Source organism: Ziziphus jujuba, chromosome 3, assembly GCF_031755915.1.
Source record: "Ziziphus jujuba cultivar Dongzao chromosome 3, ASM3175591v1".
In the NCBI taxonomy this organism is placed as follows: domain Eukaryota; kingdom Viridiplantae; phylum Streptophyta; class Magnoliopsida; order Rosales; family Rhamnaceae; genus Ziziphus; species Ziziphus jujuba.
The window spans coordinates 17477067-17491503 of NC_083381.1; the positions used below are offsets into that span (position 1 = coordinate 17477067).

General features: G+C 41.3%; 1 long non-coding RNA gene across 1 annotated transcript; it reads right to left on the bottom strand.

Moving 5' to 3' along the window:
* Positions 1–727: 727 nt before the first annotated feature.
* Positions 728–2609, bottom strand: LOC132803301 (uncharacterized). The gene is made up of 3 exons (XR_009638386.1): positions 2204–2609; positions 2031–2091; positions 728–938 (listed from the first exon to the last, which is right to left on the bottom strand). It is a non-coding gene; the product is annotated as an uncharacterized LOC132803301 (long non-coding RNA).
* Between the last annotated feature and the right edge of the window lie 11828 nt (positions 2610–14437).

Genomic DNA, 14437 nt, shown 5'->3' on the forward strand with positions numbered 1-14437 from the left:
GATGTATGGGTGTCCGATATAAAATGTCCGATATATCAGCCTCCACCAGTTGGATGCTTAAAATAGGCTTTGTATCTTCAATTATGGACAAGCTCTGCTAAGAATTGATTACCCCCTGTATAAATGCTCCAGGTTATCCTTAAATCTCTTAATTTGAGCTCTTGTGATTGGCTTGGTCTTCATCCCTGTCGGGTCAGCACCCCAGCAGGTTATCGGTTGAGCGGGCTTGGGTGGAATCGCATTATTTGGATAAGCCATTTTGAGAATGAATTACTTTCTGGATAAAGGCAGCAAGGTTGTCCTTAAATATCTTAATTTGAGCTCTTGTGATTGGCCTGGTCTTCATCCATGTTGGGTTAGTAACCCAGCAGGTTATCAATTAAGCAGGCTGGGGCGGAATCACATTATATACTCAGCCCAAGGAAGCTAGCGCATCCATTGACTTGGTTGCTCCCCTGCAAAGCATCTCAAATATTGTTCTAGAATTCGGTTGATGGCTTTGGTTTGGACATCCGTGTCAGGACCCGTCCAGAATTCCTTCCCCGGAACCCTAGACAGCCCTGATCCCAGGAAAACCCTACCGGACCCTCCAACGGAAAATCCGACAGAGTCTCCCCTAAGGGATTTACTTACCACAAACTACCTGCACTGAAAACACACTTCTATAAACATCCCCTTATTCCTCCCACAACTACAAATTGTTCCACAAATTTCAGCACTTCAAAAATAAAACAACAGCAGCAACCCAGTGCATAAAAACAACGACACGTCCAATACAGTATACAGAGCATTATACGACAAATGTGGAATTTATAAAAATAACAGATAAAGAAGCAATACAGGATAGAGAGGAAAAAGGGAAGAAAAACTTCTTGAACCTTCGGCAACGAACTGAGACGTTGGGCTCGCCCCGGACAATCAACGTCTCCAACCTGGACCTAGGGGAACGGAATTTAAGAGTGTGAGATGCTAATCATCTCAGTGAGTGACCCTATCTACTATACAATATAATACCACGGTAATACAGTAGATAGATAATAATTAAATGGGAAAATAATAATTTCTCTCAAAACCCTTACAATTCTCTCAGTTGGAAAAGTTCCCCTTTTAAACATTTTCACAAAACCCTTGTACGTACTTCCCAAAAACCAAGGAACCAAACAAATTAATAAACAACAAATAAACAAATAAATACATAAATACCCCAAATATAAATAACTGCAATAAATTATAATAAATAATTTTTTTGAACACCTTTGGGGTTTTAAACTTTAATTGCAATTTACACCGACAATTACACCTGACGCACCACACCATATACCGGTGATGCCCTCCGATACCCAGCGTCCCGAGCACCGACTGGCGGGAGGTTAAAGAGAGAAACCTGCAGTGGTCACTTCGGCGTCCCGACAGTACCGACTGCTAAAAACCATCACCCGGCCAAGGAGGGGGGCGGCTGTGCACAACAATAACCTTGCCTGCCCACGGTCCAATGGCAACTCACGGGTGAAGTAATAACCGCACGCTAAACCATATAACAACCGCGTGCTAAACCACGTGTCCATACACCATACACCATAACACCAATACTGTATGAGTGCGTCTAAAAATAAACATAAACAACCAACCGTACCGTTTTTCCAAAAACCACCGTGGGAAGTATACCAAAATTTCACAAAACACCATCCCACATATTTTATCCAATCACCCGGTACGAAACAGCGATAACAACAAACCACAATTTTCTCGAAATACAAAATGCAACCATAAAAATACCGCGGGCATAATTTATAAAATTTAACCAAATATTTTCATAAAATATTTAACCTAATTATGCCCGAGAAATCACATTTGAAACCACGTGAAATTAATACCGAAACATACCTTGCTCATGCATAACAAATAATTTAATTTAAACCGCATTAAAATCATAATTAAACCACACCACATGAGCATAATTAAATACTAAATTAAATACCAATTAAATTTAATTAATTGCCCAAAATAATTTTTGAAGGTGGGTCACTCACCTGGAGCACGTAATTAACCCATGATCCACCACGGGATCAATTCTACGACTCACCGGTGCTCCTAGAACAAAATTCACAGACAGTCAAATAAATTAATATTTTAATCGGGTAAATAATACCCGGTACCCGGGGGCTTAAACGCAAACGTTAACCAAAATGGTCGAATGATATACCGAATCGAAGCTCGTGGAACGAGGATCACCAATCCGGTCTCCGTCGACCCCAATTCCGCCGGAGGTGGCCGGAATTTGGTCGGAAAGGTTCGGCCGGTGTTCACTTCCCCATATCTCGCAAACCGCTTCGAATTTCTGGGATTGGAGGCCATTTTTGGATTCAGAGGACCCAAAATAGGGGGATAGGAGGCTCAATTGGGAGTGGGCTGGCCGGAAAACACAAGAAAAGAGGAGAGAGAAACTTGGCCGGCCGGCGGCTTCTCCGGCCCGATCGGCGCGCGTCCGGCGGCGGCTGGCCGTGAAACTTGGCGGCCAAGCTCGCGAGGTGGCGGGCTTCCTTGGTGGTTGGCGCGTGAGGGCTATGGGTGGCCGGAATTCAAAAACACGGGAGAGAGAGAGGGACGGCCGGGAGAGAAGAAAGAAAAGCTGCGTGTGTGTGTGTATTTCGGGGAAGAAGAAGGAAAAAAGAAAAAAAAGAAAAAGAAAAAGAAAAAGAAAGGATTGGTGTTTTCCCACGTGGGGAAAAGAAAAGAAAAAGAAAAAGAAAAAGAAAAAGAAAAAGATAAAGGAAAAGAAAAAGAAATAATTAAATAATATTAATAATAATATTATTATTCAAAAATAATAAAATAATTTGATTTTTTTCACATGGTTGACATGTGGCATTTCACCATGGTGACACATGGCCACCTTCATTGAGTCACACGTGGCACCTCGTTATGCGTGTAAAAATAATATTAAAATAATACAGTATTTGAAAAACTTTACAGGTCCATAACTTTCAAACCACATGTCCAAATCGGACGTGCCGCTAGTCTACGGACTCGTATCGACGAGCACTTCACAACCATGCATGAGTTAACACTCAACCTTGCATGAATAAAAAGTCAACTCCGGCACCCCTTGGACAGTTTGGACCTCAACTTGTTTTGCTCAAAACTTTCAAACCGTAGCTCCGTTTTCAACGTGCTACCAGTCTACGAACTCGTGCCAACGTGTACTCCGTAACGGTACCTCAGTCAACCTAGAATTCCAACCGGATCAAAAAGTCAACTTTTGACCCCTTCGGTCAACGGTCAACAGTCAACCTCGGTTAACGTGCAAAAATTTCCGACATGGTTCGGGACGGGGTGTTACATCCGTCTGCGGATGGTAACTGGAGCTCATGTTTAAAGTATTTCTTTGCAATTGGAAAAGAGGCTCCAAAATGAGCTGATGAAGATCCGATCCCAATCACTAAAAATAGAAGTGGGAATCCCATGCTATCGCAAAATATTAGCAACAAAAGCTTTGGCCACCGAATGATCTGTAGAGGGGCGGAATAGAGAAACAAAGTGAGTGTATTTGTACAAACGGTCTACGACCACCATAATGACTGTAAAACCATTGCAGGGAGGTAGTCCCTTATAAAATGCATAGAGATTTCTACCCAAATATGATCTGGAATTGGCAAAGGTTGTAGGAGTTCTGCAGGCTTCATGCTATCTGATTTGAATTGTTGGCATATAGTGCAATTGTGTATAAATTCCTTTACGAATTTCTAAGGACTTGACCAATGAAAGGTGCGACGGGGTTGGGAGAGAGTCTTATGAAACCCAAAATATCCACCCTTGGGTGAAGCATGGCATTACATGATAATCAGTGGAACCAAAGAAGAAGAAGGGTTCAAGTAGAGCTTACCTTGATAGAACTAGATGCCATCATATAGAGAATAATGAGGACTCTTTGATAGCTTTTCGTAGAAGGAATCATGCGTTACTTCTTCCTAAAGATGCGGCCACCAATCCTCGTGTGGCATTGACACAGAGAGAAACTAAAACTCAACTACACGAGAAAGAGAATCTACAGCTTGATTGTCGGGACCCTTCTTGTATTCAATAACATAATCATAACCCATTAGTTTTGGAAGCCAACGGGTTTGCACTAGAGTAGTAATGCATTGCTCCAATAGATATTTAAGACTTCACTGTTTAGTTTACACAATAAAAGGTTGACCCAACAAATATGGTCGCCACTTCCTTACCGCCTTGATAATAGCAAGCATCTCCTTCTCATAAGTAGATAGTGATAAAGCAGCACCTTTGAGAGCTTCACTAAAGAAGGCAATAGGTCGATGTTCCTGAGATAGTACTGCATCGAGGTCAACTCAACTAGCATCACACTCTAGCACAAAGGGTTGGGAAAAATCAGAAGGTCATAATATAAGGGTAGATGTAAGAGCTTCCTTAAAATGCTGAAAAGAAGTGGCGGCTTCCTTATTCTAGTGAAACCCATTCTTAGATAATAAATGATTAAAAGAAACTACGATGCTACCAAAATTCTGAATGAATTTGTAGTAATATTCGACTAAGCCGAGGAATCTATGTACCCCTTTAACTGACGTTAGTTTTGGCCACATTTGAATGGCCTCAATTTTAGATGGATCAACAGCCACTCCCTCTTCAGAAATCACAATGCTAAGAGAGCCTATTGAAGAGATGCCAAACCTGCATTTTGACTTCTTGACAAATAGCTGATTTTCAGTTAGAATAGAAAAAATAGTGGCTAAGTGTGCTACGTGGTCCTCCTAAGAGTTGGAATAAAGAAGGATATCATAAAAGAAATAAATAAAATTTCGTACGTGAGACCGAAAGAAGTCATTCATCAGACTTTGAAAAGTGGCCGGTACATCAGTGAGACCAAAAGGTGTCACGAAAAACTCGTAGTGTCCCTCATGGGTACGGAAGGTAGTCTTAGGAATGTTAGATTCATGGACTCGAATCTGGTGGTATCGAGCTCGGAGGTCCAGTTTGGAGAAGAAACAAGCCCCATTAAGTTCATCCAACAATTCATCTATAACTGAGATTGGAAACTTGTCTTTGATTTCTTGAGATTTAAGGCTTGGGAATCAACACAGAAGCACCATTCATCGTCAACTCTTTTGACGAGAAGGATTGGTGAAGAGAAAGAGCTACGACTGGGCTGTACTAATCCAGCTTGCAGAAGCTCCGTGACTTGCTTTTTAATTTCTATTTTGTGGTAATATGGGTATCTATACGGTTGCACGCTCACAGGGGTGATTCCTGGTTGCAATGGTATTTGGTGGTCATGGTTACGTGTAGGAGGCTATTTCATGGATTTCTTAAAGAGTGCTGAAAATCTAGTGAGTAGGCAATCCAGATCAGTTAGAATGTGATTGGATTGTACTTCAAGTTCGGAGGAACTTAGTTGAAGGAAGAAGGTAGTGCCGCGCAAACTAAGTCCACGTATCTCGTGGAAATCCTTTTGAGATGAGACTTCTATCTCTTGTTGAGTTATTCCCTGGAAGGTATGTGGAACCCCATCTTTGCGTGAAAGACATAGTGAGAGGGGAATAATTGGTCTCAATGGACCTGAGTGTGGCAAGCCATTGTACCTCGAGGATAACTAGGCAAGTTACGACATGTAATACATAAAAATCCACTGTCGTTGAAGTCCTTTGAATTTCGACAGTGAGCGATTGGCATAACCCTGCACACTCGATCTTCTCCTTATTGGCCACCATGACTTGGAACTTCTTGCTGCGAGTTATAGGTAACCCAAATCTGGAGACAACGGCCTGATCAAAGAAGTTATGGGTACTTCCACCATTGATGAGTATTGTCAAGTCTTTGTTCCTTAACTTCTTGTAAATCTAAATAGTTTAAAGATGGCATGCACTGGCTATTGCATGGAAAGGTATCTCCACCACTACATCAAGTTGTTCTTCAGTGGGTAAGTATTCCTTCTTATTAGAGCCTGAATATTCAATTGTGAACAGCTGGGGTCTCTCACATCGATGTACAAGTATGAACTTTTCATCACAGTAATAGCAAAGTCCTTTCTCTCTCCGCTCATGTGCTTCTTGGTTTAAGTTTCATTGGATTCCAGGAACCGTTGAGTTTTTTTGCAAGCTGGGAGGGGGTCCTAATATGATAGAATTTAGGTCGGTTTTTATGCGTGTGATAATTGACGAGACCTATGTTCAATATACAAAAGGAGTCTTTTTCTGTAACAGATTCTTTTCTTCAATTAATCGTGATACCTCAATAGCCTTAGCCAATGTAGTTGGATGCTTAATTTTGACATCCAAATGGATGTTGTCATGGAGCCTCGCAATGAAGCACCCAATCAAAAATTTCTCTGGTAACCCATCTACTCAGTGGGAGAGTTTCTCAAATAGCTCCTGGTAAGCAGACATTGTCGTGGTTTGTCGTAATTGAGTGAAGGCTTAAGATGGATCCTCAAAATCAGTTAGGTCGAATCGGAGAAGGACCATTTTGGTCAATTCTGGCCTCGCCAGTGGTTCACAAAATTTTGTGAATCATTGATGCCACTAAAGAGCAATTCCCTTCAAATGTTAACTGGACCTGTTGTTCTGGCGGAATTCCTTTGAAATCATAGTACTGTTCTGTCTTATAGATCCATCCCGATGGGTCTTCACCATCAAATTTCGAAAAAGAAAGTTTGAGGTGGGGGTTTTAGGCCTCACTGTGGTTATTGGAAGATTCTCCTACAGAAAATGGATTGATTTCTGGTTGGACCAATTGTGGACTCCGCATCATACGTAAAGCCTGGAGTTTGGATAACACTTGTTGCATAGAGGCATGCACTTGATCGAGACTTGCTTCATGCCTAGACAAGGTCTCATTCACTTCATTAAACTATTTTGCATTAGTCTTACCTCGTGTATCCATGGGGAAAAAAAAACTGGAACCTATGGGTAAATCTAGGCTTTAATACCAACTGTTAGGAATAATTTAGAACAGGAAGAGGAAGAAAGGAGATAGGGATTTTCTGGTTAATTTTTCTCCCCTTTTCATTACTAGTCCCCCTTATTTATAATTAAAATGCACCCACTCACATCTGAGTGGTTTCAACAAATTGGAACGTAAACAAATAAATAGAACAACAGCAATCAAATAACAAACTTATTAGCAATGACCCAGTCCATTTAAGGACCAAGTCTTCCTAAGCCTCATCACGTACGCATCCATACAGGAACCACATCATGCAATAACACCCGTAACACAATACGATCTAGACGTCCATAGATGATATCCATCTGTTATATACCCATTAGCAAAATTAAACAACACGTAAGTGTATTATCTGTGTTCACCCTGCCTCATTAGGTTGGGGTACATTGTTTCATTTCGAGGGTTTGTTCACCCTAACCTACATGAGGGCGAACACAATGTTTCTTTTTATGGGTTCGTCCACCCCGACCCATTGTAATTATCCCATTCCATAGTAGGGACCTCCCCCTAATTAAGGTTGGGTATGACACAAAGATAACATTTAGTCACAAGTACTTTTTTAAGTTCAAAACTAGAAGAAAAATGTTTTAATTAATTCATTGATACGAATCTAAGATGACCTGCTCCTAAATCTGTATTATATTAGCTCGGATCGAAAAATTAATTACAAATTATTATGGAAACCTTAACCCTAACCAACCTATGATTAGAAACCTTGATATAATGAAGACACCACAATAGGTTATGGATGCCCTATTGATATTGATAAGTTAAACCAAAACACTCGTTCTCTAACGGTATTTTAGGTATTCAAAGAGAACAAAGAGAAATTCTATCTCACAAATAATTTTCTAAATAATATTAAAGGTGTGTTCTTCTTGAAAAATAAGCTCTTAAATAGGCTAAAATCATAAAGCAATAAAAACTAAAAAACTAAGACAAAAACGGCCAAGCATGCAAGAATCCTAATGTGGCCAAATTTGTATTCTTCCTATTCTAAATTGGATTAATTGATTTTCTTATTTTGATTTAAGAATTAATTAATTTACAACAAAAATAATAAAATAAAAAATTTCCTAAGTTGATTTGTCTAGCAAATAAACAAATAAAAACTAAATAAATGACTAACTTTCTAAAACAAAAAGTCAAAGTCAAATTAGGAAACTAATTGACCATCTTTCAAACTAAGCTATCTTTGACCAATCAGTGACTAATTTAAGCTCAAAATCAGCTTTCATAAGCCATGTAAGATGCCAAATAGGATTAATATTGGTTCCCACACGTTACCCTTGATTGAAATAAGTCAAACTTGCTTAATCATCAAATGTAGTCAAAGCCAGCGGCAAAACTTGTCATTTTCAGCCAAATTTTAGTGGTGTGCGCACAAGCTGGTTTTGGGTGCCTTAGCTGCTGCCTTGTCATGAATCCATGGCCTCTTGGTGATATCAATTGAGTTCAAAAAATGTTGAACTCATTTTGTGTTGCCCGGAGTTCATATTTGCATTAAAACAGCTACCTGGGTCTATATTGGCCTCCACCACTTAGATGCTTAAAACATGTTTTGAATCTTTGGGTATTGACAAGCCCCTTTGAGAATTGATAACTCTTTGTAAAAATGCAGCCAAGTTGTCCTTAAATATCTTAGCTTGAGCTCTAGTGAATGGCCCGATCTTCATTTGTATTGGATCAGCATCCCAGTGGGTAGTCGATTGTGAGGGCATGGGCGGATTCTCATCATTCTCCCCCTTTTGAAAATGATTTGCCCTCAAATCAAAATCATCACCTGTAGAAAAAGGAGATAAGTCAGCAACAATAAATGTAGCATTAACATTATATTCACCCGGTAAGTCAAGTTTGTAAGCATTTTCATTAATCCACTTTAAAACTTGAAAGGTTCCATCGCTAAGCGGCATAAGCTTCGACTTTTTTTGCTCGGGAAACCTCTCATTCTTTAAATGCAACCAAATTCAACCTCCAGGTTAAAAAACATGTTTTCGGCCTTGATTGGCATTCCTTGCATATTGCTCAGTCCTCCTCTCAATATTAACCTTAGTCTTTTCATGAATCTGCTTCACAAAATTAGCTTTTTGCTTTCCATCTAGATTAGCATGTTCACTTAAAGGTAAATGTGTTAAATCTAATGGAGTCAAAGGATTAAAACCATAAACAATCTCAAATGGTCTATATTTAGTCACTGAATACAAAGATCTATTATAAGTAAATTCAACATGTGGCAAACATTCTTCCCATGTTTTTAAGTTTCTACTAATTAAAGTCCGTAACAATGCAAACAAAGTTCTGTTTACTACTTCAGTTTGTTAATCAGTTTGTGGATGATAAGTAGTTGAAAATAAAAGTTTAGTTCCTAACTTAGCTCACAAAACTTTTCAAAAATAACTTAAGAACTTATCATCCTTACCCGAAACAATAGTTCTAGGCATACCATGCAACTTTACAATTTCCTTGAAGAATAAGTTAGCAACATTAGATGCATCATCAATTTTATTGCATGCAATAAAATGTGCCATCTTAGAAAATCTCTCCATAACAATAAAAATTGAATCTTTACATGTTTTAGACCTACGTAAACTAAGAAAAAAATCCATAGATAAATATACCCAAGGAAAGGTTGAAATCGACAAAGGATGATATAAACCATGCGACTTCAATTTAGACTTGGCTTTTCATCATTTCAAGCATTTTCACATATTCTCTCCACATCCCTTCTCATGTTAGGCCAATAAATATGTTTTTGCAGTAAGGATAAAGTTTTTAAAACACTAAAATGACCCATTAAACTACCACCATGACCTTCCCTCACTAAAACTTTCCTACTGCTACAATTAGGTACACAAAGTTGATTTTTCCTAAACAAATATCCCTTAAAGATGTAAAATTTATTAAACCCATGTTTTGTACAGCTCCTAAATATTTTTTCAAGGTCATTATCATGCTCATAAATTTCTTTCAACTGTTCAAATCCAAGCAGTCTAGCATCTAAGGTAGAAAATATTACATACCTTCGGGATAATGCATCGGCAACCATATTTTTTTTTATCTTTTTTGTAGCGGATGACGAAAAGAAAGGTGTCAGGACCCGTCCAAAGTTCCCCACCGGAACCCTAGACAAGCCCTGATCCCAGGGAAACCCTACCGGACCCTTCTGTGGAAGATCCGGCAGAACCTCCCCTAAGGGATGAACTTACCACAAAATTTCCTGCACTGAAAACACACTTCTATAATTGTTCCCTTATTCCTCCCACAGTACGACGAACTGGTTCCACAAATTTCAGCACTCCAAAATAAAAATACAGTAATCCAGTGCAATACAAATACATAAGTGTCCCATACAGTATACAGAGCTTTATGAAGTACTACAAAATACAGAATACAGTAAAAGTGAAAGAAATAGTACAACTGCAGTAAAAGAAGAACAAGGTACTGCACGAACAAATACAGCGAGGAAGATCGAGTCCGCTCCGAGTGAACACCGACTACCTGGTACCTAGAGGAACGAAATTTAAGAGTGTGAGATGCTAATCATCTCAGTGAGCGACCCTACTACTCTACACTATCATACCACGGTAATAGGTATATAAATAATAATTATTTGGAAATAATAATGTCTCTCAAAACCCTTACAATTCTCTCAGTTGGAAAGGTTCCCCTTTTAAAACATTTTCACAAAACCCTTTATTCATATTTCCCGAAAACCAAGACATCAATTAAATACCAGAACAGTAATATTATATTTTTAATTCCAATACAGTTTCCAAACATTTTATTTTTAAAACACAGTTCTGAAAATCATTTGATGCACCCACTATATACCAGTGGCGCCAACAGTACCCAGCGTCCCAAGGTACCGCCAGACAGGAGGTTATAGAAAGAAACCGGCATACGGTCGCGTGGCGTCCCACAGCGCCGCTGCTAACCTGGTGTCCCGGCCAAAGGGGGGTGGCCGCCCTCTCCGATGGCATCCACAGGACACCCTCATAATATCAACCGCGCGCTACTCACACCCACCTGCGCGCTAATCACAACCGTGTGCACACTAACCATATCACATATACCATATCACATAATCAGAACACCAGTACGTGCACGGTGCATCTAAAAATTATAAAATTCATAAATTTAAATCATAAAACAAATTTCACATTTTTCATAAGCATAGCGGGCATAATCCATCCGCTTGAACCGGGAAATTCTCCACAATTTCCTTATAATCCATACCATAAATTCCATGATTTTCAAATCCACCAACTCCCAAATCCATCAATTCAAATATCCACATTTTTTCCAAGCATAAATAATTTCTCGAAATATCATAATCAAATCCCATAATATTTTATGGGCATATTTCATAAAAATTGAAATCACCAACATAACCAAATATTTTCCTTGAAATATTTGAAAATCGAATCGTGCCCAATTTACCATTAAAACCACACCAATTTCAAAATCCTCAAAACCATAAATTAATTTCACATGGCATAAATTGGTGAAATACACATTTTTTTTAAATCCGATAAATTCACAAATAATTCCACCATAAATCAAATAAATATTTGGCACATAAAAATTAAATTCCAAATATTTAAATCACACATAATATATTCACCAATTAAATTTCCCAAAATTAAATTGAAGGTGGGTCACTCACCTTGTGCACGTATCTCAATCAAGATCCTCCGCAGGATCGACTCCGCTACTTGCACGTGCACCTAAAACATCCACAGTACCAAAACCACAAATATTAATATTTTATTCGGGTAATCCCCAAATGGGTACCCGGGGAGCGAACACCAAACGATAACTAAAATTTACGAATTATATACCGAATCGAAGCTCGAGTGATGCTAATCACAGATCCGGTCTTAATTTCCGATGATCGTACCCGACGGGGTCGGAATTTTATCGGGAAGCTTTTCGGGTTTCGGCTCCGCAATTCTCCTAAACCGTCGCGAATTGGTGGAAACGGAAGTCGGATTTGGGTTCAGGAGGTCGAACACTGCGGACTGGAGCTGGCCGGAATTTTCGGGGTACTCGCCGGAACAGTGATTTCCGGCGGCCGCCACGTCACCGGCAACCGTCGCCGGAACAGTAATTTCCGACGGTGGCCGTTTGCTGTGAAATTTTGCAGATTTGTAGATCGTGAGGAGAGCAATCCAACGGGACCGACGGTGAGCAAAACGGAGGTCGGACGGCGGAGAAATCACCGTTTGAAGATTTTCGACCCCTCGCCGGAAAACGCTCCGATCCCGGCGCGTCGGTGGTCCGATGGCCGTGATTTTTGGTGGGTAGGCCGGACTTGAGGAGAGGATGCTGGGTGTATGGCGCGTGTACTGTATATCGGCCGGAATAGTGCCGATTCGCGGTGGCCGGCGGTGGAGGGGAAAAATCGCCGCCAAACTTCGGACGTCCGATCCGGGCGCGTCCGGCGGCCGTTCGCCGTGAAATTTGGAGGTTTTGCCGGAAATGAGGTGGGCAAGCTTTCTGTCCGGCGCGTGTACAGTAACTCGGCCGGAACAGTGACAAAATCCGGTGGCCGGCGGTGGCTCTTTCTCTCTCCTCTCTCTCTTTCTCTCTCTTCTCTCTCTTCCCCGAGTGTTTTAACAAATAAAACCCCTGCATGACACTGTTCATGCCACGTGGACCAATCAGAAACTGACACGTGGCGTTTCACTGTTCACCGACCCAAAAAAAATATTAAAATAATACGGTATCCGGTAAACTTCAAACGTCCATAACTTTTTAACCGGATGTCCGATTTAAGCGTGCCGCTAGTCTATGAACTCGTATCGACGAGTACTTTACAACCATACAAGAGTCAACTCACAATTACATCACAAGAAAAAGTCAACTCCCGGCACCTTTTAGACAGTTTACACTTCAACTTGTTTTGCCCATAACTTTCAAACCGTAGCTCCGTTTTCGACGTGCTACTAGTCTACGAACTCAGGGCGTCATGCACTTCGCCACGGTACCCTGGTCAAGTCGAAATTCCCACCGAGTCAAAAAGTCAACTTTGACCCCTTCGGTCAACGATCAACGGTCAACCTCGGTCAACGTGCACGGATTCCGGTGCGATTCGGGACGGGGTGTTACAGCCTTCCCCCCTTACAAAAATTTCGTCCTCGAAATTTCCGCATGTCACTGGAACAGATACGGGTACTGCTCACGCATCTGTGCTTCGGGTTCCCACGTTGCTTCCTCGACCAAGTGGTTCCGCCATAAGACTTTAACTAGAGGAATAGTCTTGTTGCGTAGCGTGCGTTCCTCGCGATCCAAAATCTGTATTGGCTGCTCCACATACGAAAGATCTTCCCTTATCTCTATATCCGGACTCTCGAGTACGTGCGAAGGGTCTGCAATATACTTCCGTAGCATCGACACATGAAACACGTTGTGTACTCGAGCTAGCTCTTTCGGTAACACCAACCTATACGCCACCGGGCCAATCCTCTCCGTAACCTCGTAAGGCCCAATATAACGAGGACCCAACTTACCTCGTCGTCCAAAACGTACTACTCCTTTCCATGGAGATAGTTTTAGGAATACCCAATCTCCTACCTCGAATTCCAAATCCTTTCTACGCACATCGGCGTAACTCTTCTGTCTATCTTGGGCAACCTTCAATCGATCCCTAACGATCTTCACCTTGTCCAAGGTCATCCTTAAATACTCAGATCCGACCGCATTAGTTGTTGCAAGGAGCCTCTCTTCTCCTACCTCACTCCAACACAAAGGTGTCCGACACTGCCTTCCATATAAAGCTTCATACGGGGACATTCCAGTACTCGCTTGATAACTGTTGTTGTAGACAAACTCTATCAGTGGCAGTTGTTCATCCCAGCTACCGCTAAATTGCATAATGCAAGACCTTAGCATGTCTTCTAATGTCTGGATTGTGCGCTCTGCTTGTCCATCAGATTGTGGGTGAAAAGCGGTGCTGTAGTTAAGTCTTGCTCCTAGTGCTAATGCATCATTACCAAATATATTCAACGTACCTGCCACGACGTCCGGTGTAGCTAGGGCCTCCTGCTGCGTCATCGCAAACACTCGACCCTGCCCTGTCTGCTGGGGCCTCCGTCCTCTACCCCTGCTCGGTCCAACAGGCTGTGGGACTGATCCCGATGAACCTCCTACTGCATAACTCCCTCGGGAACTCTGACCCCGCGATCCACTGGCCTGATGTGATGGTGGGCTCGCCCCTAACACTCCCGCCTCTCCATAAGGGCAATTTCTCTTAATATGTCCCGCCTGTCCACACTGAAAGCACACACCCTCAAACTGGCAAATCCCATGGTGTGCTCTATTGCAACGTCTGCAGAATGGCTTGGGGCTAAACCCAGAGTGCTGATATGAGCTCGTGCCGCCGCTGATGGAATGGCGCGGTGGTTGGGGCATACGATAGCCGCCTCTCCTCTGAAATCTGCCTCGAGGGCTGAACCCACCACTGTCTGAGCCTGAA